The sequence below is a fragment of the Bison bison genome, unplaced genomic scaffold (assembly GCF_000754665.1).
Source record: "Bison bison bison isolate TAMUID 2011002044 unplaced genomic scaffold, Bison_UMD1.0 scf7180017864239, whole genome shotgun sequence".
In the NCBI taxonomy this organism is placed as follows: domain Eukaryota; kingdom Metazoa; phylum Chordata; class Mammalia; order Artiodactyla; family Bovidae; genus Bison; species Bison bison.
In genome coordinates this window covers 5,961,164-5,987,868 of record NW_011494811.1, presented here as the reverse complement: position 1 = coordinate 5,987,868, position 26,705 = coordinate 5,961,164, and the positions used below count along the sequence as shown (strand labels likewise).

The window sequence follows — 26,705 nt, the reverse complement described above, 5'->3', positions numbered from 1 at the left end:
GTTATATGATTGTTGTCTGTTCTGCCTGTTTCTGCGTTGAATTTTATAGATACATGAGTATTCCAAGCACAGGTTAGTGATTTTTACCAAGGCCTAGGCATCTACTAAGACTATTTAGAGGGATAATAGGTTTCAATCTAAATTAAAGCTAATGTTCACATAATTACACGTTGATTGGAAATACCTGAAAAACTGTATGTCTGTGTTTTTAAAAATTACTTCCTCAAATTTTACTGTAATATAAAATTGCCTTTCACCTTGTCTGAAAACAAATTTGGTAAATTTCTTGAAGCAAGTTCAGTTAGTGAATCAGAAGTAAAATACATATCCATGTTAATGTTTCCCTTATTCTTCCTTCCTCTAGTTTTATGATCTGGGGATGTGGATGTCATTCTGGTCTGGTTTTCACATCATCAGTTGGGAAATGGCTCTAAGGGTTATGAAGAACTGTGACTAAGCACAGGGTTTGGGGCCAGTCTCCCTGTCCCAATTAATTACCATCTCTTTTGCAGATACTCGTTATGCTGAATATTGCTCATGCACTCTAATAATTTAACTTGGGTTCTAACCAATTTTACTATGTCTTCTCAGAAATTGAAGTGATTTGCTGTTGAATCACACATAGGTAATTGAGAGTCTTCTGTCGGTGCTAACAATTTAACAGTTAAGGTAGAAAGGCAACTGAAACATGCCTGCATGTGCATAGCGCCATGTTAGCACCTCTTATGTTAGCGCCATAAGCATCTCTTATCCAAAAGGATAAGGCTACGAAGATGTACAGTTCCTACCTTTAAGTAAAGTAGAAAAGGTGCAGATATGTGCATTAAAATAATAAATCAACTTTTATAGGGTAAATAAACTTGGACTTAAATCCGCAATCTCAGGAACTCTTTAAAATTTAAAAGAAATTCCAAAGATCTAGATCAATGTTTTATTATCACACACAGTAAAACAGATTCAGAGAAGTTGAGTGAATTACATTGTCATTGATTAAATGGGGGGTTTATAGGACATTCTAAATATGAACTCAGTAGTGAAATAGCAAGTTAATGCTTTTATTATTATTTTAGTGTCAGCTTATGTTGGTTGATTGTTCAACGTAGGTTCTTTTCTAGAGAAGCTGCCAATTCGTTTCTTACAAAAGTATAGTGTATATATTAGTGGAATGTGGACTTACATAGGTTATTTTTAGAGAGCGTAGCTTTGAACAAAAACCGTTTTAGAGAATACTGGCAAATTCAAGTGAATAATAAAACATTCATTAAGACAGAATAAGGAAACTATTTACAAAATTGCATAACTTTTAAAACATAATTTGGCTTATAGGCATGAGGGCAGATAGCAGGTAAAATTTGAGATGGAATATAATTTTAATGATGAAAGTACAACTAATTTTGTGAGAATAAAGGAAGAAACTCAACACAAACTTGTAGGAAGGAAAATAAAACTTTGAGACTTTACTAAGATAGGAAAAAGGAAATGTGAAAAGCAGTTCAGTTTTATTTAGGGATCAGTCATACATTTATCTCATTATCAAAACTTGTTGTCAGTGTCTTCTTTGACTTTCTCCCTTCCTTTACAGGTTCTCTCCGAGAAAGACCCTAGCGTGGTGTGATACAGCACAGTGCCGTTCTGGCTTTGTCACTTATGACAAGCATGGTCTTGGACTAAAAATTTGCTTATTAAGACATACTAAAGTGAATAATTTTTAGTTAGTTAATCAGGCATTTGAAATTCAGGTACTTCATAGAAAATGAGACTATGTCTTTGCTGTGACTATAGGATCATTGGAATAATCAAGTGAAATCACGTGAAATTGTTCTAAAAACCAAAGACTTCACAAAGGTAAATAATATTGTTTTATGCTGTAACTATACATTCAATCTAACAAGACAAATATTTGTCTATCCAATATGTCAGAATTAAGGTTGTAGTTTTGAATTAGGGAAGGTATAGTCCTAGCTTTTAAGATGCTTTTTGTCTAATTTGAGAAAGTAGGACATAAAATATATAGTGCAGTTGTCTACAGTATATGACAAAATATGAAAAGGGTAATGAGAGGTTAAGCTGAACTGAATTTTGGCTTTAAGTTAAAGAGCTGCTTACCTGAATCTACTCCAGGTCCCTGAGACTCAGTACGCCACAAGTGACAGAGTGAGTGTTTTGACCTTTGATGTATATGTCTTCTGCTTCTTGGGCTTTTAGGTAAGAGTGGACAGATTTTAACATGGGTTGCCACGTGATAGAGGTCTAAACTTAGGCTCTCCAATAGATGCGGATAGGAACTTGTTAATTTTTAGGTGTACAGATATGAGTCAGTAGCTGACTCAAGGTTACAAAGAACATACAAGTTTTAGTCTTGTTGAGTATTATCAAGGAGATATGTTCCAGGTTTTAACGTCTGGGTTGGATACTTTGATAGGGGCATAGAGGATTAAAAGGGGACTTTAGGAACATCTGTTTTAACCCCCTTGAATATACCTTTTACAGGGTCCCAGAATTAGCTTGACTGTTTTTCATGCTGAGGAATCTTCTGGTTATGTCACGTAGTACACTTTCTTATGGGCTCTTGTGTTTGTATTCTTTTTTTTTTGGCTCCGAATGACCTCCCTCCTGTTGTTGTGTATTCTTTACCTTTTGTTGCATATGCTGCAGGTTTGGCTGAAGGGAGAACTTGTTGATGCAGCAGCCAGGAGTAGAAAGAGGAGAATGATAGGTTCAGGAAGCAGGACAAGAAAGGAAATTATAATAACAGTAATAACTAATACTTATTAGCACTGAAGTCCCAGATGCTTTTCTAAATGCTTTTCTTATATTAATAATGAGATGAGTTAAATGAAACATAATAGTATTTACCCATGTTACAGATAAGGGAACTGAGCTATAATGCTTTGCACAGTGGAAGGCAGAGTTCATGATTTTTGGTTCTAGAGAGTAAACCCTTAGCACTGTCACCGATTGCTTCTTAAAAATAACCTGGAGGCCCCTTTGTGAAAAATTCTCTGCCTTTTCTTCTCTAAATGTGATAGCCATTAGAGATAAAAGATGAATATTTTAAGGCTGGTAACTTGGGTTGGGTGGTGATGCTGGTGGAGGAGGTGAAATATTACAGAATTTATTCAGCATTTTAAGACTGAATGATGGTATCAGAAAGGAAGGAACCTGAATATAATCTACTGTGCAAATCAGGGGGAAAGGGAATTTTGGTGAAGACCAGATTTTGTGATGCTACTGAAGCATGAAAGCTTGATACAGGAAGTTTAGTCAGGGCTTATGGTCACTGGTTTAGGTAGATCAACACTGTACAGTAGAAATACAGTGTGAACCATGCATGTAATTTAAGATTTTCTGGTAGCCACATTAAATAAGGTAAAAAGAAATAGGTTAAATTAGTTTTAATAATGTATCTTATTTAAATATTATTTAAAATAATTAATAAAAAATAATGAAATATTTTGCCTTCTTTTATTCCTACTGAGTTTTTGAAGTCAGTGTGTATTTTACGTTTAGGGCATTTTTCAGTTTAAACTAGCCGTATTTCACATGCTCAGTGGCCACATTTGGCTACTGACTGCCTTATTGGACAGTGCATTTTTATACCATTAAAAGATGGGTTCTTTAAAAAGTTTCTGATTGAATTACAACTAGATGGCTTATTCTTCCTTTGTGAAGGAGTGGAGGGCAGTCTGGAGCCTAAAGGTATCCCTATTCAGTTGTGTCCAGAGAACCTGCTCATTACGGGGAACGTATTTTTTTATACTTAGTACGAAGAGAGTGGGGAAAGATTTACCAAATGTTTAGGTTTCGTATCATTTGAGATGTGTGGGTGTTACGCAGTTAGAGGGACTTCTAGGCCGTTCCAAATAATTTCTGTGGTCATATTAGTTCTGGGCTCTGGTTTCCATTATAAAGAGCAGAGTGCTTTTTCTGTATACAGAGCTCTGAAAAAGGAGCACACAGCTCTTGAAATGTGGTGTCTGTTGGTTCAGGGACTCTGCCACCATGTAGAACCCTTCACAACATCACTGATTTCACTGATGTGCTTTTATGGGATTTGATATGTTTAAAGTTGCGTTATTCCTCAGGCAGGGATTTCTAAAATCTGCTTTTTCTTTAAAAAAAAAAAAAAAAAGAGAAAATCTCCCACTAAATAAACTTAATCACATAAAAAAAAATGACTAAATCTTTTGTAACTATTAAAGTGTAATATGCATTCTTTGTAAAAATCTAGATAATGGAGTTAGCTACTTTTACATGTTTAATGAACAGATCTCTAGCACAGGGAAGTGTTCAGTCTGTGTTCAGTCTTTGGCTTCCTCCTGCTGTAATAAGATTCTTTGGGCAGTAGCTCTCCGGTGAATTAGACTCTCTGTATGGAACAGGTAGTGAAGAGTTTATTTCCTTTAAAGAGACAGTGAACAAGTGAGAAGTATGTGTTCTTTCTGCCTAAGTTATATATGTATATTGTTCTGTATTATATATCATATGTTTGACTAAGAGCCTAATTTGAATGCATTTCATTAAAAATCTTCTTAGTTATCTGTAAAACTAAGATTTATTAAACTAAGTACAAGAGTTGCATTAACTTGTTGAGAGATACTAGGTTAAAATACAAGTTCTGTTCTGTACAGTTGAACAGAATAGTGTACACATTATCATAATCAGTAATTTTCATTTTCTGAGTTTGTAGTTTTAGTGGTATGCTGATGTTATCGGGCTTCCCTGGTGGCTCAGATGGTGAAGAATCTGCCTGCAGTGCGGGACACCTGGATTCAATCCCTTGGTAGGAAAGATCCCCTGGAGGAGGAAATGGCAACCTCCTGGCAAGTATTCTTGCCCAGAAAATCCCATAGACAGAGGATCCTGGTGGATTACAGTCCATGAGATCGCAAAGCATCAGACACGGCTGAGCGACTAATGCTTGCTTTCATTTTTTTTGACATTATCAGTGAATTGTGTTTTACTTGTGAATGTAGTTGTGGTTCAGGTGGGAGCAGGGTAAGGGATGTTTGTGGAAACCATTGCTTACCATTTCGGGGATGGGTTGTGGGAAGAGCAAGCGAGAAATATATTAATACTTGAGAGATAAGACAGTAGCCACATGGGAGCAATTTGAGATACTGGGAAATACATATTTTGAGAAAAGTTAGAGTGTTTTAAAAAATGTACAAAACTTAATCCTTAGGAACATAAATTTTATAAAATTTGAGTAGGAAACATTAAAGAGTATTAGAGAACTTTGAATTTCATGTTTATTATGTTCATATTTTGTGTGAATATGAACATAATATTCAAATATAGAGTCTTGTTTTGAATTGACCCCTTGTGGCTTCTTAGACTCATAACTAAGGATCATAGTCCTTATGTGTGGAGAGTTCCAAGACTGAGTTTGTCAGATTAATGCATCTAAAGTCATTCAGTGTTAGCTGTTTACATTTTATCAATCTGTATCTTCATATTTTCTGCTGGAAGGTTAGCAGTCATATTGACCCTTGTCAAGGAGTTATTAGTAATTTATAATTCTAAAGTGCTGTGAAAGCATTAAACACTCTTTAAGTATTATACTTATTTGAACATTCCTTAATACAAAGTAGTTTATTCATCAACCCCTACTTAGTTTTGGTTACTATAATTACCTGTTCTCAGATGTCTGTCAGAGAAGGCAATGGCACCCCACTCCAGTACTCTTGCCTGGAAAATCCCATGGACGGAGGAGCCTGGTAGGCTCCAGTCCATGGGGTTGCTAAGAGTCGGGCACGACTGAGCAACTTCACTTTCACTTTTCACTTTCATGTATTGGAGAAGGAAATGGCAACCCACTCCAGTATTCTTGCCTGGAGAATCCCAGGGACAGGGGAGCCTGGTGGGCTGCCGTCTATGGGGTCGCACAGAGTTGGACACGACTGAGGCGACTTAGTAGCAGCAGCAGCAGCAGCAGACTGTCTGTCATAGTCCTGTGCCTGTCCTTCTTTAGTTCTTAGCCTTGTAGGAACATTTGTGAGTGTGCTCTTAGGTCATTCCCCATGACTGACCTGGGCATAACTCAGGAAAATTCTTGTGAAGGGTGGTTATGACTGTGGAATGGTTTTGTATTGACTGTTGTTGCCTGGCTTCTTGAGGATGTTAGCTTAGGTTATAGAGTTCAGATTTTGGAGTTACTTGGTTTCTCATGAATCCTGTCTCTTCTCCTTTACCACCTCTAGGCAACTTACTTGCCCGGGCAAGTTGTTAAACCTTAGTTTCCTTAACTGCAATTTGAAATAATAGCAACTGCCTCTTAGGGTTGTTAGGAGGACCCCCATAAAATAATATCTCTAATATTATTATCCCTCTACTAGAGGGATGATAGCACTTTACTGTTTGTTTTTGAATAAAGATGACTTTTTTTTTAGAGTGGTTTTAGGTTCACAACAAAATTGAGAGGGAGGTATAGAGGTTTCCTGTGTGCTCTTTGCCCCTGCACATGTATAGCCTCCTCCATTTATCAACAGTTTCCACCAGGGTGGTACATTTGTTACAGTTGATGAACCTGCATTGCCACATTGTAATCAAAAATTCATAGTTTACCTTAGGATTGACTCTTTAGGTTGTACGTTCTATGAGTTTGGACAAATGTATAATGACATGTATGTATAATTATAAATCCATAAAGAATATATTCACTGCACCCGTCCCCCCATATCCTCTGTGCCTTTTCATCACTTCTCCCCAACTTCCAACCCTGGACTATTCCTAGTCTTTTTACTGTCTCCATAGTTTTTTGTTTTCCAAAATGGCATATTAGTTGGAATCAAACAGTTACGTAGCCTTCTCAGATTGACTTCGTTTACTTTAAGGTTCCCCCCATGTCTTTTCATGACTTGATAGCTCATTCCATTTTAGTACTGAATAATATTTCATCGTCTGAAAGTACCAAAGTTTACTTATCCATTCACCTACTGAAGGACATCTGGTTGCTTCCTAGATTTAGCAATTATAAATAAAGCTACTCTGAACATCTATGTGCAGGTTTTTGTGTGGCCATTAGTTTTCAACTAGAAGCTACTTTTATTGAGCATTTATTTATTTTAGCTAGACACTGTACTATATTTTATATGCAAAATATCATTTAATTCTTGTTGTTTAGTCACTCAGTCATATCCAACTCTTTTGTGACCCCATGGACTATAGCACGCCAGGCTTATGTACATATAATAGATTGTGCAGAATTTACAGCCCATAGTAATATGTGTCCAATAACTGATTGCTGTTATTTGATCTCTGTGTTAGTTCTAAGCGTGTAGTTTAAGTAGAAATTGAGGCTTTTAAGATGAGACTGACAGTGGGCATTCTGATCAGACCTCAAAGACTTAAGAAGTTGACAGTGGATTGAAGGTGAAGTGTATAGCAAATTGTAGTTCAAGGATAATCCACATGGTAATCATTTAGGAAGCCTGTTAAAATGTAGAGTTTGGGGTTCATTTTCAGAAACTCAGACTTTATGAATCAGAATCTCTGGCCATGGAGCTCAGGTTCTGTAGTTTTACAAGCTTAATAAGTAATTCTGATTCACTATGAAGTTTGAGAACCTTATTTTTAATTTATTCTTCCTGATTAAAAAAATAATTCTAGTGATTTTAAATAGTTGTGTTTTTTTGATATAATAAGCTTTCTATTGGTGATGGAGCTGGTACACTTTTTCTGTTAAAATTTTTCCACGTTATGAGGGTAGGAAGGTAGTGATATTTGTTCATTCAACTATTTTTTAGTAAGTGTCACTTCTTTAAGGTGTATTTTAATTTTTTTAATAAATATTGCATATTTTACTTTATTCAAATAATATAGGCTTTTTGAATAGGATAAGAAAGTAAGGCATACTTTTATGCCTATTATGAAGATAGTAGAGATGCATACTATTATGAAGAACATACTATTATGAAGATAGGTAGAGACACAAAGAGAGTGTTTTCTGGTACTAACTGGAAGGAAAAAATAGCTATAAATAATTTATGTAACTAACATGAATGATTAAAATCTGATGGAAGTTTTCAAGGAGTTTTGGTATGGGTTACTTTATTAGTCATATTAGTTAATGACAGAGTCATATCAGGAATGCTTAGCTTCTGTTGCTTTTTGACCGTTGCTTTCTCTCCTAAGAACACTCTTCTTTTGGGTTGTGTCAGTGTTGGCTTCCTGGGAAGTCTTATTCCAGATCCACGGTTTGGGAAATCAGGATTCATCCCTACAATGTTTCACGTGCACCTAGCTTTCTTAGATCCTTCCGGTAAAACCTTACCCAAAGGAACCAATGAATTCAAGTCATAATTTTAAACTTAGGTCTTTAGAAGACTCCATTTCAGTGAGTCTTTGCATTTGTATTTTTAGCCCCCAAATCTTTCTGGCTCCAGCATCCACTTTAATAACTCTATGGGTTAAGCAGTGCTATTTTTAATATCTGTAGTTTTGTTCATTCTCAGAAACTAGGTCAGTTGGGCTTTGTCAAATGAAAAAAGGTACACTTTATTTTTTAGGAGTATCCTTGGACTGAATGAAGCTAAAACATAGACATTGTTGCTCTTCTTTAAATGCTCATAGGATATAATTTTGCTTATTTTAAGCTCAATCTGTTTGCCAGTACAATGATACATTTATCTCTGAAAACTCTGGCTTTTCTATTGTGCTGTTCAGAATTCACATGAATTATTAAAACTTTCTAGTAGGCCTTTTATTGATAGCCTTTTATCTGACCTCTTCTTTAAAGTTGTCTTCGGCATTTTCAAAAGAATCATCTGGGTCTTTCTGGGGCTGGAGATTTTGCTTCTGTTATGACAGAAGCAGAGAGTGAGTTTTTTGGAAGTTAGTAGTAGTGGGGTACAGAAGAGAAAAATCAGACTAAATTATACATCATGCCGTTTCATTGTAAAAAATAATCATAACTTTTTGTCCTTTTCGGAGAATGATGGTGGTGGTTATAGGAAGAGTATAGGGTGAATTAAGGAGACATCAAGGAAAATATGTCTCCTAACATAGAGCTTTAATTATTTCCCAAAGGTAGACAGTAAAGTGGTTCTTTCCAGAAATTTTTCATTCATAGGAACCCTATCTGCAGTATTGGTATATTTATCATTCACCCTAGAATATTGACAACGTTGATGTTATAGGTAATCTGAGTTACTGCTTTTGTGTTATATTCCTTTCTGTTTTAAGTGTGTGCTGCAGACCCATAACAGTGTTGATATGATTATATTACTATTGTAACAGTTTTTCTTTTTAAACCAGAGTAAAACACACTGATTTTTTCCTTCATTCTTATAGTATTTTTATTTTAAATAAGTACACTTCCTTCTGAATTATTTCAACATGTTTTGGTCAGTCAGTTCAGTTTAGTCGCTCAGTCATGTCTGACTCTTTGCAACCCCATGGACTGAAGAACGTCAGACTACCCTGTCTATTACCAACTCCTGGAGCTTGTTCAAACTCATGTCCATCGAGTCAGTGATGCCATCCAACCATCTCATCCTCTATCGTCCCATTCTTCTCCTGCCTTCAATCTTTCCCAGCATCAGGGTCTTTTCCAATGAGTCAGTTCTTCACATCAGGTAGCCAAAATATTGGAATTTCAGCTTCAGCATCAGTCCTGCCAATGAATATTCAGGTCTGATTTCCTTTAGGATGAATTATTTTGATCTCCTTGCAGTCCAAGGGACTATCAAGAGTCTTCTCCCACACCATAGTTCAGAAGCATCAATTCTTTGGCGCTCAGCCTTCTTTATGGTCTACTCTCACATCCATGCCTGACCACTGGAAAAACCATAGCTTTGACTAGACAAACCTTTGTTGGCAAAGTAATGTCTCTGCTTTTTAATACATTGTCTAAGTTGGTCATAGCTTTTCTTCCAAGGAGCAAGCATCTTTTAATTTCATGGCTGCAGTCACCATCCACAGTGATTTTGGAGCCCAAGAAAATAAAGTCTGTCACTATTTCCATTTTTTCCCCATCTGTTTGCCATGAAGTGATGGGACCGGATGCCATGATCCTAGTTTTTAAATGTTCAGTTTTAAGCCAGCTCTGGATGTAGCTAGTGTTTAGATCATATCTTGAGTATTAAAGTCATAGAATGTCCCACTAGTGGTTCCAAATCCCTCTGTCAGTACATTATAAACACTTGGGTGTGTTTTTTGTTTTTTTGTTTTTTTTAAACATGCCTAGACTCTACCTCAGACCAGTTAAGTCAGATCTCTGGCTGTAGTGTTCTGGACATTATCATCGTCATTGTTTTTTAAAAAAATATTCTGTCATTCTCATATGAATAGCATTAACAGCTGCTACTTTATTAATGTGAAGGAGAGTCATTAAGCTAGGTAATCCATTTTATGTCTTCATTTACTATTATCTTCTGTCATTTTAAGCATCTGAAGGATAAGCATAAACTGGTCAGAACTCTTTAACTGGGAGGCAGCTAATAATGTTGGCTTGAAGTTTTCTTCACAATATACTGGACTGAAAAGTTTGACTCCTTGAATCCTTCTTCATCGCTTTTATTTCCTAGTGCTCTCATAATTTTTGTAATCTTCTATGGATTCTCCCTAATTTCTCAACAGCTTCTTGAAAGTATAGTAATCTAAACTCAATATAAAATTAACAAAACTGAATAGTGGCAGAGGCAGCAAATAAAATTCCTTCTACTTCTTAAATTCTGTGATTTTTATTAAAGTGGAAAACATATTTGTTTCAGACTTTTTATTGGCCTTTTCTTTATGCTTTGGGGAGTCAAAATGTGTTTTCTACCATGATGTTTGTTTTAGTACATTACTTTCTTAGGTTATATTCCCTCTTTTTTCTTTCCCAATTGTGCTTTTTGCCACCATTTCCCATTTTGCCTCCATTTCCCTGTATGTATTTGGAAAGAGTCAGTACATATTTTCTCATGGATTATCATGTTTTGGGAAAGTAGTTTTCCAGATTGATTAAATCATGCTAAAATTTTATTCCATTTACATATCAGTTAGAATCTAGACAGGGAAGCTGTCTACACTATATTTCTGCCGTAAAATTTAGACGGGGAGTAGGTTATACAGGTATTAATTAGAGGCTGAAAAGGCCAAAGGGAAATACTGGAGTAACACAGAGACAATAATTGCAGAAAGCATCAATCATCCAGAGGACAGGGGGACTAAGAAGAGCTCAGAGTAGAGTTTGGGCTCAAAACTTCTAGATGGTGTACTGTCTGACTATTGCTGGTACTTCTTAGAATGTCAGAAAAAACTTGTGGCTCTTACCAACTGCTGCTGTTGGGATGGAGGGCTTGTGCTAGGTCAATGCTGAGTGGAAAAAGCAAGCTTCTCCTTATTGGCAGCATGAGGAAGCTAGCTGGCAAAAGAGAAAAGTAGTTTCCACAGTTCTATTAATATTATCAGCGTTACTGAGCTGAGTATTAAAGGGTGGATTTGTTGCTGAGAGACCATAGCTAAATAACCAGCATGTATAGCTTTCTCTTCTGGTTATAAAATAGCTTTTGGTCTCTTGGTCTCCCTCTTAGTGACGGGAACCCTACATGTTCTTGGTGTCTAGGATTTAGAATGAAAGGAGTTATTATTATTTTTAAGTAAGTTGTGTAGCTAATGTGATTTGATAACTGTCACAGCCTTTCTTGGGACCTGAGATTTAATGATTATTCATTACTTTGACTCACAAGGGGTTTCTGTATTTCAAGATCCCTTTTCAAAATATAAAAATTGTAGGAGTAATGATAAACCAGAGATTAAAATTGGTTGCTTATTGGCCAAAATGTGGTCTATAGTGGGAACCAATCTTTAAACAGAGGAATTACACTTTCTCTCTCATTCTAATCTTCTTCCAGCAGAGCTTCTCAAATTTTACTATGTATATGAATTATTTGGAGATCTTGTTAAAATGCAGATTCTGATCCAATATGTCATTGGTTAGGGCCTGAGATTCTGAATTTCTAACAAACTCCCAGTGCAGCCTGAAGCTACTGGTCCCTGGACCAGACTTTTTTTTTTGTCTTCCCTTCCCTGGTGGCTCAGCTGGTAAAGAATCTGCCTGCAATGCGCGAGACCTGGGTTTGATGCCTGGGTTGGGAAGATCCCCTGGAGAAGGGAACGACTACCCACCCCAGTATTCTGGCCTGGAGTATTCCCTGGACTTACAGTCCATTGGGTCGCAAAGAGTCAGACACGACTGAGTGACTTTCATTTTCACTGTATTGAGAACCGTTGGTCTGGCTTGGATCCACTGTTGGACCTGGTTTTGGGTGGTTGAATGGTGAGTGGATCATGAAGTAGAGTTTCATTCAAGCTTATTTTCCAGAGATGTTTTGAGCAATTTTATTAGAGGTATTTATAGCAGTTTCTTTCCAGGTGGGCATAGAAAGGCAGTGCCTCCAAATAGGTTGACTTTTCTTCCATAATTTTGTTGCTCCTCTAGATGTAGAAGAATGCATATCACTTGTAGTTTTCCTGGAATATCTGAGGCTTTTCAGTAACTGTGTACATGTTTAAGGGAAACTAATGGGAGACAGGAGAGGAGGACAGTTAGAAAATTCATGTATCAGATAGCTTGTGTTCTTTAAAGCCATTATTTTTGATTAAATATAGGGCTATCTATGCATTTAAAAAATTTGGTTTCAATTTCACACTAAATGCATTTTCCCACTTTTGACACTTTGGTATACCTAAAGTATAAAGTCTTCCTTGAGCCAAATAAGTAGTAGTCTATCTTAATTGAACTTTGCATACAGCCCAAATTTATGAAGTTGTTAATTGCTCTTTATATTTGGATTTTACTTTACCAGGTCATACCTGATTACATGAATAAAAAGTTAATCTTTTATTCAGTTGCTGACTGTCAAGCTCCTCTCCCTGCTTTCCTTGTCCCCATTACCCCCAATTCCTGGATTTTTCTTTTTGTCTTTACAGACCTAGATTTTTTTAAGACCCTGGGTTGTTTCTTCTTGTCTGTTGGTGCTTTATATTTGTATGAGTGTTACTCTCAAAATTTTAAAATTCAGGCTATAGGTAATGTAATTCAGGGCATGGAACTGAAATAATTGGCCACTTTATCAGTTGAGGTGAAAGAGTTAAAATGAAAGTTAAGGATCCAGGGGACCCCTATAGAAATGAAGGGTAAAAAAATGCTCAATTTTAGGATCCTAAACAAAGCATTTTGATTGGCATATAGAGACCCTTGCATGCACACAGACGTCCGTATTTGAATATTTATAGACGATAATCTGTCAAAATTACTGTTATTTTAATTTGCCAAGCTTGGCTGATTGCTGCAGTTGAATGTTAGTTGAATTCTAGATGAGGAACTGTAAATATGATCTGGTCTGGAACATACTTTTTGTCCTTGAAGCTGTTTGAATATTACCCTCTTTTTTTTTTTTTTTTTAAATAGTGGGACCTTTTTATATTAGCTGAACTTTCATGTTTTCCTTTTTTGGGGAAAAAAAGTAGGGTGATAACAGTAAATGTTAAAAAAAATTTTTTTTTTTTTTTTTAGTTTAAACTATTTACATTTAGTGATCAGCGATTATTTAAATAGTTTTCAACTATTTGTCCAATCTTTGCTCGAAGAAACTTTCCCTGGAGAGTTTAAACCTAGGGACATGTATCTCTTCAAGGCTTGAGGTTTTGTGTCACATAAGTTTCTTGTTAACAAAGAAATGTATAATTGTAGATAATTAATGTTACTCCTTTTTTTTTGTCTCATTTTAAACAGTTGATAATTATAGTGACCTGGTTTCAAGCAGTAATATCTTCCATTGGAAATATGTGATTTCATCAGCTTCTTACATTCTAGGGGAAAAAAGGTAAGCCATTTTTCATACTTAATATTTAGTAGCTTTGTAAATAAGTCAAATTTTTCTCTCTTAAAAAAGTTAAAAAACCCTTTTCTCTTTAGGTAGTGTTTTCTCATGCAGAAAACACTGTGTTATTTATTTACGTCATATCACTATTCCTCAAAAGATTCTACCGAATCTACATTATTTCAGCTCTGGAGATAATATGACAGAGAAGGCAATGGCACCCCACTCCAATACTCTTGCCTGGAAAATCCCATGGACGGAGGAGCCTGGTAGGCTGCAGTCCATGGGGTCTCTAAGAGTCGGACACAACTGAGTGACTTCACTTTAACTTTTCACTTTCATGCATTGGAGAAAAAAATGGCAACCCAGTCCAGTGTTCTTTCCTGGAGAATCCCAGGGATGGGGGAGTCTGGTGGGCTGCTGTCTATGGGGTTACACAAAGTTGGACGCCAGTGAAGCAACTTAGCAGCAGCAGCAGAGATAATACGATGACTTTCTAAAAATCATATGACAGCTTTTTGGAGCAGGACTACATTCTGTGCTCTATCTACTGGGCTGTCTTGTCCCTTTTACATAGCTGTTCTCCCCTGAATTTCTGTTTTTACATATATAACCACTGACATGACTAGATAGTCTTCATATTTTTGTTTTCTTGCTTTTGATGTTTTCATTTCTTATCTCTTGTAAACTGACATAATTGGATCTTACTTTGTAAGATAGTTGGTTATTACTTTTGTTAGAAACTATGTCAAGTACTAAGTCTCAGTTTTACTTAGACATTGACTTTATTTTGGGGTTTGAGGAATGTCAGGGTCTCAGGAATATATTTTACATTCAGCAAATTGAGTGGAGCTTATAGAGCATTCTTTTCTTTTTTTTCACAAGCATCCATCTTCATTCTCTTTGGACAGTTCTTTTTTGTGTAGATTTTCTTTTTTCTAGGAGTGTTTATATTACTGTTCACTTATTACTATGATCTCTTTTCTCACTTCTTTTTGTGACCATCTCTACTATCATTTCCAGTATATTTCTTACCCTAATTCCTCATGATCCTCCTAAGAGAATTATTTGTCCAACTCTGTGGTAATCCTCCCAGTGAAGAGTAAGATTCTTAATAATTCCTTAAGATATTATGCTTGCTTCTAGTTTTGTAGTGGTTCACCATCTGTTTACTGTATAAAGGACTCAGAAGTATCTGTTATTCCTAATGTATGAGGGATGTGGAAATAATAACAAAATGAAATTTACATTTATGCAAAGCAAAGATAGTATTAATATATTCCCTTGGGTTTGGCCATTCTGATATTCTTGCTATGTTTGGAGACTTATTTTGCAACATACTTTCAGATTTTTTGAGGTGAATTAGATATGTTCATCTTATAATCAGCTTGCTTTTGGTTAAGTATGTTAAAACTCAAGTTGAATAAAATTTGTTAGTAATATAAAAAGTAATGAGCTGTTCTACAGTATGATTTGGAAAAAAATTAGGTGTACTTCTTGCTATAAGAACAGCAGATAGCACAACTAAGATTTTCTAAGTAAAGTAATTTTGGTAAAGGTTAATTTCACGGCAATAGAAAATGTTGGGAATTGGCATCCAAATGTCAAATTTCACATACATATCCTAGCTTTCTACTGACTTTTCTTTTCCCCCCAGAGGATAAATCTTAAAACGTATAATTTGCTTAGAAGACACTATAATGCTGTTTTAGGAATAAGAAACTGGCTTTATTTTTCTATAATTTAACAGTAAGGGTAACCACCTTATAAAGCTCTTATGGAAATGTAATATTCAAGTGTTTACTTAGAAAAAATTTTAGTTTGTCATAATGATGTGGGATCTAAATGATAACCCGTGATATTCACCTATGTGTTTTCATTGTTTCAGAAAGAAAGGATGAAGCGGATTGTTTAATAGTTTGCCTTTTGGTATTATTTATAGGTTGAACACCATGAAAATCATAACTTAGGTAATTTGTGTGCCAGTGAGACAAATTTAGATCTTCATTTGTTTCTTTGCTCCTTTATATCATAAGAGGGTTATATTATCACTCTGTCAGTTAGTTAAAGGGTAACAACTGAAAATGGATTTTTGTTTGTTTCTGGTCTGGCATGTAAGAAGCTTAGAAGTCGTGAAATAGTGAACAAACTAAAAAATCAAAACTCTTCTTAGATCCATCAGAGCAATGAGGTCACAGGGCAAATCACTGTTCTCAAATTGAAGAGACAGGCAGATAGAGAATGACAGCTTAGCAGAAACCTCAAAAGAAACCACTACTGTGTAGGAAAAATCTAATGTGTGATTGACAAATTACAGGAAGCTCCGTGTGAACAAACCCGACAGGAAAACGCCAGGAGGACCTGGTCGCAGGGGATCCCCACATTTTCTTGATTTTACTTCTAGGAGCTCTCTCAGGTCCTCACAGTGACTATCTGAGAAAAATTCCCTGGTTCTTCCTACAGGGGGAGGAGAAAATAACCATTTTGAGATATGCCAAGGCATCTTCCTTTTCTTAACAAGATCTGCTATCAAGAGAAAGTATTTTACCAGAGCCTAATCTGTTAGAGTGTTATCAGACACTAACTGACCTAGAAGAAGGGAAATACCCAACTCTGGCCTTCAATGATGTAAGGAAAGATCCAGTTCTTGCCCCTGTAGCCATCCTGTTCCACCTGGGAGGGGAGCACAGGACTGAAAAGAACTTGTGAAGTTCACAGCTTGAGGAGCACAGTTCCACTGAAAGGCTGAGACCTAACTTCTACTCCCGCCACACCTTACAACATTAGTAAATTTCTATTAGCTGTAGTTCCTTTTATTCCGTGCATGATGTCTGACTTTCAGCAAAAAACTACAAGGCAGACTAAAAAGCAAAAAACACAGTTTAAAGAGAGCAAGCATCAGAATCAAACTCAAATTTGACAGGAATATTGGAATTATGAAACAAGGGATTTAGGACAACTGTGCTATACAAAAAAGATCTTAATGACCCAGTTAATCACTATAGTGTGATCACCTGCCTAGAGCTGGATATCCTGGAGTGAGAAGTCAAGTGAGCCTTAGCAAACATCACTACAGACAAAGCTAGTGGAAGTGATGGAATTCCAGATGAACTATTTCAAATCCTAAATGATGATGCTGTTAAAGTACTTGCTCTCAGTATGCCAGCAAATTTGGAAAACTCAGCAGTGGCCACGGAACTGGAAAAGGTCAGTTTTCATTCTAGTCCCAAAGAAGGGTAATGCCAAAGAATGTTCAAACTACACACAATTGCACTCATTTCACATGCTAGCAAAGTAATGCTCACAATCCTCCAAGCTTGGCTTCAACAACTGAGAACTAATAGATGTTCAAGCTGGATTTAGAAAAGGCAGAGGAACCAGAGATCAAATGGCCAACATCCATTGGATCATAGAAAAAGCAAGAGAATTCCAGAAAAACTACTTCTGCTTCATCGACTACGCTAAAGCCTTTGACAGTGTGGATCACAACAAACTCTGGAAAGTTCTTAAGAAAATGAGAATACCAGACCACCTTACCTGCTTCCTGTACACTGGTCAGTAAGCAGCAGTTAGAACTGGACAAGGAACAATGGACTAGTTCAAAATTGGGAAAGGATGACATCAAGGCTCTATACTGTCACCCTGCTTATTTAACAAAGGCAATTAGTAGAAAACGGTAACAAATATGGTAGATATTAACCCAAGTTTATCAATAATTGCTTTAAATATCAGCGGTTTAAATACACTAAAAGGCAGACTGTCAGATTGGATTAAAAGTCAAGATATGTTGTGTACAGAAATTCTTTATATATGAAGACAGATATAGATTAGACATAAAGAGATGGAGAAAGATACACCATGCTAACACGAATTTAAAAAAAAGCTGAAGTAACTATATTAGTTTTGACAGAGCAGACTGCAGAGCAAGGAAGAGTTTCAGGGGAAGAAATAGCATTAAAGGTGAAAGTGTTAGTCATTCAGTTGTGTCTGACTGTGCGGCTCCATGGACTGTAGCCCCCCAGACTCTGTCAGTGGAATTATCCAGGCAAGAATAATGGAGTGGATAGCCTTTCCGTCTCCAGGTGATCTTCCAGACCCAGGGATTGAACCCAGGTCTCCCACATTGCAGGCAGATTCTTTACCATCTGAACCACCAGGAAAGTCCCAATAGGAGCATTATATAATAATAAAAGAGTCAGTTCTTCAAGAAGATATCGGATCAGATCAGTCGCTCAGTCGTGTCCGACTCTTTGCGACCCCATGAATCGCAGCACGCCAGGCTTCCCTGTCCATCACCAACTCCCGGAGTTCACTGAGACTCAAGTCCATCGAGTCGGTGATACCATCCAGCCATCTCATCCTCTGTCGTCCCCTTCTCCTCTTGCCCCCAATCCCTCCCAGCATCAGAGTCTTTTCCAATGAGTCAACTCTTCGCATGTGTGCACCTAACAACAGGTCATCAAAATATGTGATGCAGCAGCCAACAGAATTGCAAAAACAAATTGATCAGTCCACTATTATAGGAGGTGATACTTCAGCACTTCTGCCAGAAATGGACAGATATAGAAGAAAATCAGTAAGGACATATTTGAACTCAACAGCAATATTAATCAACTGGATATGATTGACACATCATCCAGCAACAACAAGGACTACATATTTTTCTCAAGAATAAAAATAGAATTAAAGAACTCTGAGAAAATTCAGAGTTCTTTTTAGTTTTTGATTTATTTTTTTTAACTAGGATTTGCATCCATACATGGTCAGAAAGAAGAAAGACGAGGAACTTGTTTTGAAAAATACAACAAGCTGTCACCTGCCTCCCCTCTACTTCTTACATATTTTAGAGTATGAATTTTAAATTTTTGATCTTTTAAAATACTGAAACATTTTTCTTGCCTCAAATTTGGTATAATGATTGAAAGAGTTGTGGGGGTTACTTTTCCAGATGAAACCTATCTGGCACTTTTTCATTTATTGATATTATGAAGGAATACCTCCTGCAACTCCTTGGTTCCATATAGCGAAATTTGAAAACTGAATCCCTCATGACCTGGCCAGTATTTGATAATTATTGACTTTCGCTCCTGAATAATAGACCTCTAGATACCCATATTCTTTTGAGTGATATGGCGGGAAGAGCAGAAGCAGATAAAGGCCAGGGGAGAATTTGTAAAAGGAAGAGAATATTTATTATTATCATGTATCTGCCGGGTAGACTTATGATGGTAAAACCAAAGGGATTAATAACATAGGATTCTCTAAAGGATATAGATATCTGTTAAAATGGATTCAGTGAAATTGTTCCCATCCCTGTAGAATTAAAAACAAAACCAAAAATAAAACACATCAAATGAACTTTTCCCCTTTGGATCACGAGTAGTGGTATGAAGACAAGCTGTACAAACCTTAATTAAGTCAAATCACTTCTTACTTTGTTTCCTCATCTTCAAAATGGAAATAGTGCCTGCCTTACAAAACACTGGTAAGCATTAATTGAGAAAATGTGTGTACAGTGCCTGGCTCATATTGGGCATGCACCAGGGTTACTTCTCCTGGTTCCTTTCAGCATCAGTAGTAATATCTGGACTTCAGTCCTTGAATTCACTAGTTACTTGTCGTGAGATCTTTATAAGATCAAATTATTTTGTCTCTCCGAGCCTTATTTTCCTTTGGTATAAGATCATTAATATCCATATTATAAAATTGTGGTTGTAATTCATTTCGTTGTATCATCTAGGAGATTTTCGTTGAATCTAAATCTGATGTTAAACTGCTAAAATCTTATATAAATATGTGAGTTTTACTGAGTAGATCTTTTGGGCACCAAATTCACATTTTTTTTTTAAGGAATATATAATAGGAGGAACATAATAAGGAAAAGTAAATCTCTAGTTTTGTTTTTTAATGGGAGGACTCTATACTAGCTTACTTAATTTTTGCTTAATATAATTCATTGGGAAAGTGGGGAAATAATGGATCGAAGGATTTATTTTCACTTGAAATAGCTGCTTCTAGAAAGGATATACGTAGGGCACCAAGTTAGGGAGTCCAAACACTTGAATGTACCTCTTTCTTTGTCTTTGTTCTTTTTGTCTTAGGTGACATTATTTTGAAACGAGACTTCAGCATACAGTAATGGTTTTGTGGGCAGATACTAGAAATGATACTGTATGATATCTTTTATGTGCAATTTAAAAACAATACAAATGAATACACATGCAAAACAGAAACAAACTCAGGTTTAGGAGCTTCACTGTTGGCTCACTGATAAAGAATTTGCCTGCCAATGTAGGAGATGTGCATTTGAGCCCCTGGAGGAGGAAATGGCAACCCACTCCAGTATTCTTGCCTGGAGAATCCCATGGACAGGGGAGTTCATGGGGTTGTAGAGAGTCAGACACATCTTAGCAACTACACAGATTGGAAAATTATTAAGTACTGAAAATTTTCTGGCTTGTTAATTACCAAAGAAAGAACTAATAAACTCTTATTAAAATTTAATATTAAACTTTAATTGGTAAATTAAGACTCATAAATGAATCCTGTTAAATGAGTTTGAATTAGGTCAATATTATTGGTGAATTCAGCTGTGTGTTAAATCAATATAAATTCTGTGACATAATCACAGAATAGAAATTGATGTCTGTATGGTATATTGTATTGAAGGGTTGCAAAGTGATGAACTGGGAAGTTGGTATTTTTAATGATGTTATAAATCCATGAATTTCAGTTAGATTTATTTGAATATGAATCACTTTTATAAAAATTAGCAGTAAAATATTATTGCTTTCATATTCTGTAGCAGTTGTGTCAGCTTTTGCATATAATCAAATGAATGTAAAATTTAACTTATTTTCTTACATGTTTCCCAAAGTTTAGGAAATGATGTAGCATATAGAGTGTTAATTACTGTTAAGAATTCCCAGTTTATCATTATATTTGACAATATGTAGCTCCTTAAAGTGAAGTTGCTCAGTTGTGTCTGACTCTTTGCAACCCCATGGGCTATAGCCTGCAAGGCTCCTCCATCCATGGGATTTTCCAGGAAAGAATACTGGAGTGGGTTGCCATTTCCTTCTCCAGGGGATCTTCCCGACCCAGGGATCGAACCTTGGTCTCCCGTACTGCAGGCACACTCTTTACCATCTGAACCACCAGGGAAGCCCGTGTAACTCCTTATTAAATGCTTATTAACAACTTTGAAAATATCCTACAAAGTAGAGAATAGTCTCTGCATGCAGTCTTTACCTGCAGGAAAAAGAATAGAAGAAAATATAATAAAAACTAAATTGTGAATGCATTGAGTGCAGACAAGTTTCTGCTGACAAAGTGGATGTGAATTTATGTGTGAATGTTAAGGACATGGGGGTATGTTGATTATAGCAACTGTTAGTATTGTTGTAAAGCAAATGATTTGCAGAGTTAGGTTAAATGCATTATGGGTATGGCTGGGATCAAAATAACATTAATTTGTTCAAAGTTTCTTTTGTTTTTTGGTATTTAAAAAATATTTATGTATTCAGCTGCACTGGGTCTTAGTTGCAGCATACACGATATTTTAGTTGTGACATGAGAAATCTAGTTGTGGCATGTGAGGTCTTCAGTTGCAGCATGCCATCTCTTACTGTAGCATGTGGGACCTAGTTCCTTGAGCAGGAATCAAACTCCAGCCCCAGTGCATTGGGAGCTTGGAGTCTTAGCCACTGCACCACCAGGGAAGTCCCAGCACTGTGTTTGTTTTTTAAGAAGCCAAATACTTTTGTATACTACTGGGTAATTTAACTACTTTTCTGGTAATAATTTAATGTTAAGAACAAATAGATTTCTGTGATTGTACATTTATAAGATATTATTTGGACAAGTCATTTATAAAGTAATATGGTTCATATACTTTTCTCTTTTATTGTGATAAAATATATATGACAAAATTCACCATTTAACCATTTAAAGTGTATAATTCAGTAGTGTTAAGTATGTTCACATTGTTGTGCAGCCATCACCAGTGTCCATCTCCAGAACTTTATCATCATTCTGAATAAAACTGCACATTAAACATTAACTCCCCATTGTTCCTGACTTCAAGCCCCTGTCACATGGAGTTGATCTCCAAAATATTTAAAGAGCCCATAAACTCAACATCAGAAAAACAAAAAGCCATGTTAAAAAATGGGCAGATGATCTGAACAGATAATACATGAAAAAATGCCCAGTATTGTTAATTATTAGAGAAAGGTAAATCAAAGCTTCAATGATATGTTACCTCAAGCCTGTCAGAATGGCAATCATCAAAAAGAACAGAAATAAATAATTGGCAAGGATGTGGAGAAAAGGGTACCCTTGTACATTGTTGATGAGAGTGTAAATTGGTGCAGCCATTGTAGAAAAAAGTACAGTAGTTTCTCAAAAAACTAGAAATAGAACTATTATATGACTCAGAAATTCCACTCGTGAGTAATATATCTGAAAAATCGAAAACACTAATGTGAAAACAATACGTGCATGGCAATGTTCTTAGCAGCATTATTTACAATTACCAAATGAAATTCTGCCATTTGCAAGAACATGGATGGAGTTGGAGGATATTATGGTAAGTGAAATAAATCAGACAGAGAAAGACAAATACTGAATTTTATCACTTATATTTGGAATCTAAAAAATAAAACAAATTAGTGAATATAACACAAAGAAACAGATTCACAGATAAAGAGAACAAACTAGTAGTTACTGGTGGGAGAAGGATGGAGTGGGGGGAGGAACAATATAGGGTCTAGGGGATTAAGAGTTACAACCTACTATGTACAAAATAAATAAGCTATAAGGATATATTGAATAGCACAGGAAATATAACTGATATTTTATAATAACTGTAAATGAATTTTATAACCTTTAAAAAATGTAACACTATGTTACACACCTGAAACTTACATAATATTGTACAACTAAATCTTAGTAAAAAATATCAAAATAGTGAAAAGCAAAAAAATAAAGAATTCACATTCTCCCTAATACCCAGGCCCTTTAACCACTATTCTGCCTCTGAATTTGGCTACTCTCATTTTCTTATGTGAGTTGAATTATACAGTATTTTTCCTTTTGTAATTGACTTCTTTTACTTAGCATAGTGTCTTCAGGGTTCATCCATGTTGTCCCATGTATCAGAATTTCAGTCTTTTTAAGACTAATATTTCTTTATGCATATGCCACATTTTGTATATCCATTTATCTGTCAATGAATGTTTGGGTTGTTTCTACCTTTTGGCAGTTGTGAATAATGCTGCTGTGAACACTGATGTGCAAATATTTGTTCAATGGTGGTTATATGTATTTTTAATATATATTTTAACATTTAAAGATATTTGAGGTAATAAAATTCTATTTGAATGGACTGCATAAATATCTGTGTTTTCACTGATGTCAGTGGTTGTTTACTGAATACCCATCATGTATTCCAGCTCCCGGGCCACAGGCCGCAGAGGGTCCCTGGCCAGTTAGGAACTGGGCCACACAGCAGGAGGTGAGATGTGCAAAGAAGTGAAGTACTCCCCATTGTTCACATTACCACCTGAGCTTTGCTTCCTGTCAGATCAGCAGTAGCATTAGATTCTTACAGATTCTCATATATCACAATGTAGCGATGATAATAGAAATAAGTGCACAACAAATGTAATGCACTTGAATCATCTTGAAACCACCCCCACCCACATTTGCGGAAAAACTGTTTTCTACAAACTGGTTCCTAGTGCTAAAATGGTTGAGGACTACTGTTCTAAGGGATATAAAGAGAATATTTATTGAATACTTACTGTGAATTGGAGATTAGGGACATAAAGAGTAATAAAACCATGTTACTGTTTTTGAAGAACTTGCAGTCTAATAAGAATGATAGGATGTATATATAAAAACAGAACAACCTGGTAGCATTATTCTTTTTGAAGCTGAAGAGATGTTCACAGTCTGATCCAAACCAGCATCTTCTCATGCTAAGATTTTTGCATGTCATCCTAATCAGTTAAGAGGCAAAATACATGACCATAATCAACAAACATATTCCATTCAAGTATACGTATTTAACATTCAAGCATAAATTTTGAAGTTATCAATCATTACACTCTGCAAAACAGTCTTCTCCAATAACAACATCCTTAGAATGGCTTATATTCTTTTATCCAAACTCCTACCTTAACTCTCACTTAATCTCCTATCTCCACCTCCACCTTGAGTTGTATAATTTTTTGTTGTGGATATGTTTTTTATGCATGTAAACCGACGTGTAGGTGAGTAAAAGGTGAAATGATGAACTCTGTATGTGTTTCAAGTTTCTTTCCAGGCTTAAATGATTCTAATTTTATCCCTGTAGTATCTGGATTTCCAGGTGAAAGAAAACAGAATAAGCAAGTCTAGAGGTTTCTCGACAAATCTATTTCATAATGATTTAAAAGGCAAAAATTTGATTGGAATAAAAACATTTTGGTGTGCTTTGGTGTTTCATTGATATTCTCCCTCTCTCAAGCTATTTTTTTCTGGAAAAACAAAATTAATCCTTTGTTAATTCAGTCATAATTTTTGAGTTTAGTTGTATTTTTAAGGTTTTTCTGGCTGTGCCAACTGAACCTTTTAGATACCACTCTCTTTTTCCTATTTTCTAACATTTCTAACTGAAATGTTAGAAAGACCAAAGGAAGACATACAACCAGCTGTTAGATTCACATTTCCTTTGGATGATGTTTTGAAGTTCAGAAAAGGAATTTTGAAAAATTTAAACACAGCTGAGCAGAGTTTCCAAGAGGCAATACTGTAATACTACTTCTTTCTCCATATTTATTTTCTTGACTCAGTACTGAGCCTGAATTCTGAGTGGTAAAGACATTTATAGACTCATTACTCTGTAGGGTGAAAAAAAAGGAAAAAGCTAATTTCAAAGTTAAAACTTAGAAAAAAGAAGATAATTGTAGAAGTGAGGAAGGATGAATGAACAAGGATGATCATCCATTCATTCAGCACATATATGAAAGTCTACTATGTACCAGACATGCCACTAAACACTGGAAATAAAGCAATGAATAAAATAGGATCAGTACCACTCCTGGAACTTCGATTGCTGGTAAGAGTGAGTAGAACATAACAAGGCTCTTAAAAATAACTTGAATAAATGAATGTCTTGAATAAATAACTTGAATAAATAAAGTTGAATAAATAAACTTCAATAAATAAATATATTGTGGAGAAGAATTTGGGGGTAAAGGACATTTTAGTGAAAAAGTATGAACTGTCCTGTTCATTGTATTTGAGATACTTCATTTAAAAAATAGAAAAAAAAATACTTATTACTGGGCAAAATGACTTAGTTATGGTAATACATAGAATGTAATACATTGGAGCCCTTAAAAATAATGACATACATTGGAAGCAACCTAGATGTCCATCAGCAGATGAATGGATAAGAAAGCTATGGTACATATACACAATGGAGTATTACTCAGCCATTAAAAAGAATACATTTGAATCAGTTCTAATGAGGTGGATGAAACTGGAGCCTATTATACAGAGTGAAGTAAGCCAGAAGGAAAAACACCAATACAGTATACTAACGCATATATATGGAATTTAGAAAGATGGTAACGATAACCCTGTATACGAGACAGCAAAAGAGACACTGATGTATAGAACAGTCTTATGGACTCTGTGGGAGAGGGAGAGGGTGGGACGATTTGGGAGAATGGCATTGAAAAAAAAAAAAATCAGAAATTTGATAGTGAATGAAACCCAATACCATTATTCAACATTGATCTGAAAGTTTTAGCCACTGCAGTAAGACGTGAAGCAAGCACTTAGCAAAAAGATTACCACTTCTTAAGGACTCTGAAATTGGAGTAAATATCTTATTTTACCGAAAACTCATAGCACCTTAACAAGATAGTTATTTTATATATTAGCATTATTTCCATTTTTTTCCTTGTGAAGGAACTGAAGTAAGATAATCAGAAACTTTCTTATATTTATGCACCAAATGACCCTTGTGGCTATAGAGTGTTACTGCCATTGTAAAGGAGACAAATTATGCTGATTTAAAGAGGGTCTTTGTCCATCTTGAAAACCAAGAAAATTCACTGAAAAAGCTACTAGAATAAATAAGAGAATTCAGCAAGATGATTGGATATAAAAGACAGCCACTGTCCTGTAAAAAAAAAAAAAAAAAATTAATGACATACATTGAAGTATGTTGGCTAACATAAAAGATGTTCTTTACCTAATGTCAAATTAAGCAAAGTAGGCTATAGAATAGGATGTATGGAATGGTTCTTTTGAGATTATTTACATTTATGTAAAATGTCTTGAGAGATAGTAGAAACTTTGGAATCAGACATTCTTGGGTTCCATAAAAGCGTACTTCATAAAAGTTATTCGTTAACATGTGTCAGAGTTTTATCTAACTAATGAGGGAACAATCAGGAAGACCAAAGAACCGCTTATAAGAGTTTTTGAGCATTAGGAGTTCTTGTATTCATTTAGGAAAGGGATGCTAAGATAAAATTGCTAAGCCACACAGAAGTCTCATCAACTTTCTGAAGGAAAAGGAAACTTGGAATGTAAAGCAGTGAGTTCAATTTAAATATCGTCATGGTCTTTATCATCATATCCAGTATCATCAAATATATCAGTTTCATTGATTTTAGCATGGAGATCAAATGGCCAACATCCACTGGATCATGGAAAAAGCAAGAGAGTTCCAGAAAAACATCTATTTCTGCTTTATTGACTATGCCAAAGCCTTTGACTGTGTGGATCACAATAAACTGGAAAATTCTGAAAGAGATGGGAATACCAGACCACCTGACCTGCCTCTTGAGAAACCTATATGCAGGTCAGGAAGCAACAGTTAGAACTGGACAT

The 26,705-nt window shown here is 35.6% G+C and overlaps 1 protein-coding gene across 13 annotated transcripts in view; it reads left to right on the top strand.

The window, feature by feature from the left end:
* FUT8 (fucosyltransferase 8 (alpha (1,6) fucosyltransferase)) overlaps nt 1–26,705 on the top strand; it is a 334,040-nt gene that overhangs the window by 99,973 nt on the left and 207,362 nt on the right. For 9 of the 13 annotated variants that reach the window (XM_010846753.1, XM_010846746.1, XM_010846750.1 and 6 more), the window contains one exon: nt 13,724–13,814. The gene's annotated coding sequence lies outside the window, so the exon portion shown is untranslated. Of the gene's footprint in view, nt 1–1,782; nt 1,846–12,174; nt 12,266–13,723; nt 13,815–23,266; nt 23,329–26,705 lie in introns of those variants that run through there. The other 4 variants (XM_010846745.1, XM_010846744.1, XM_010846752.1 and 1 more) reach the window with 3 other exon arrangements.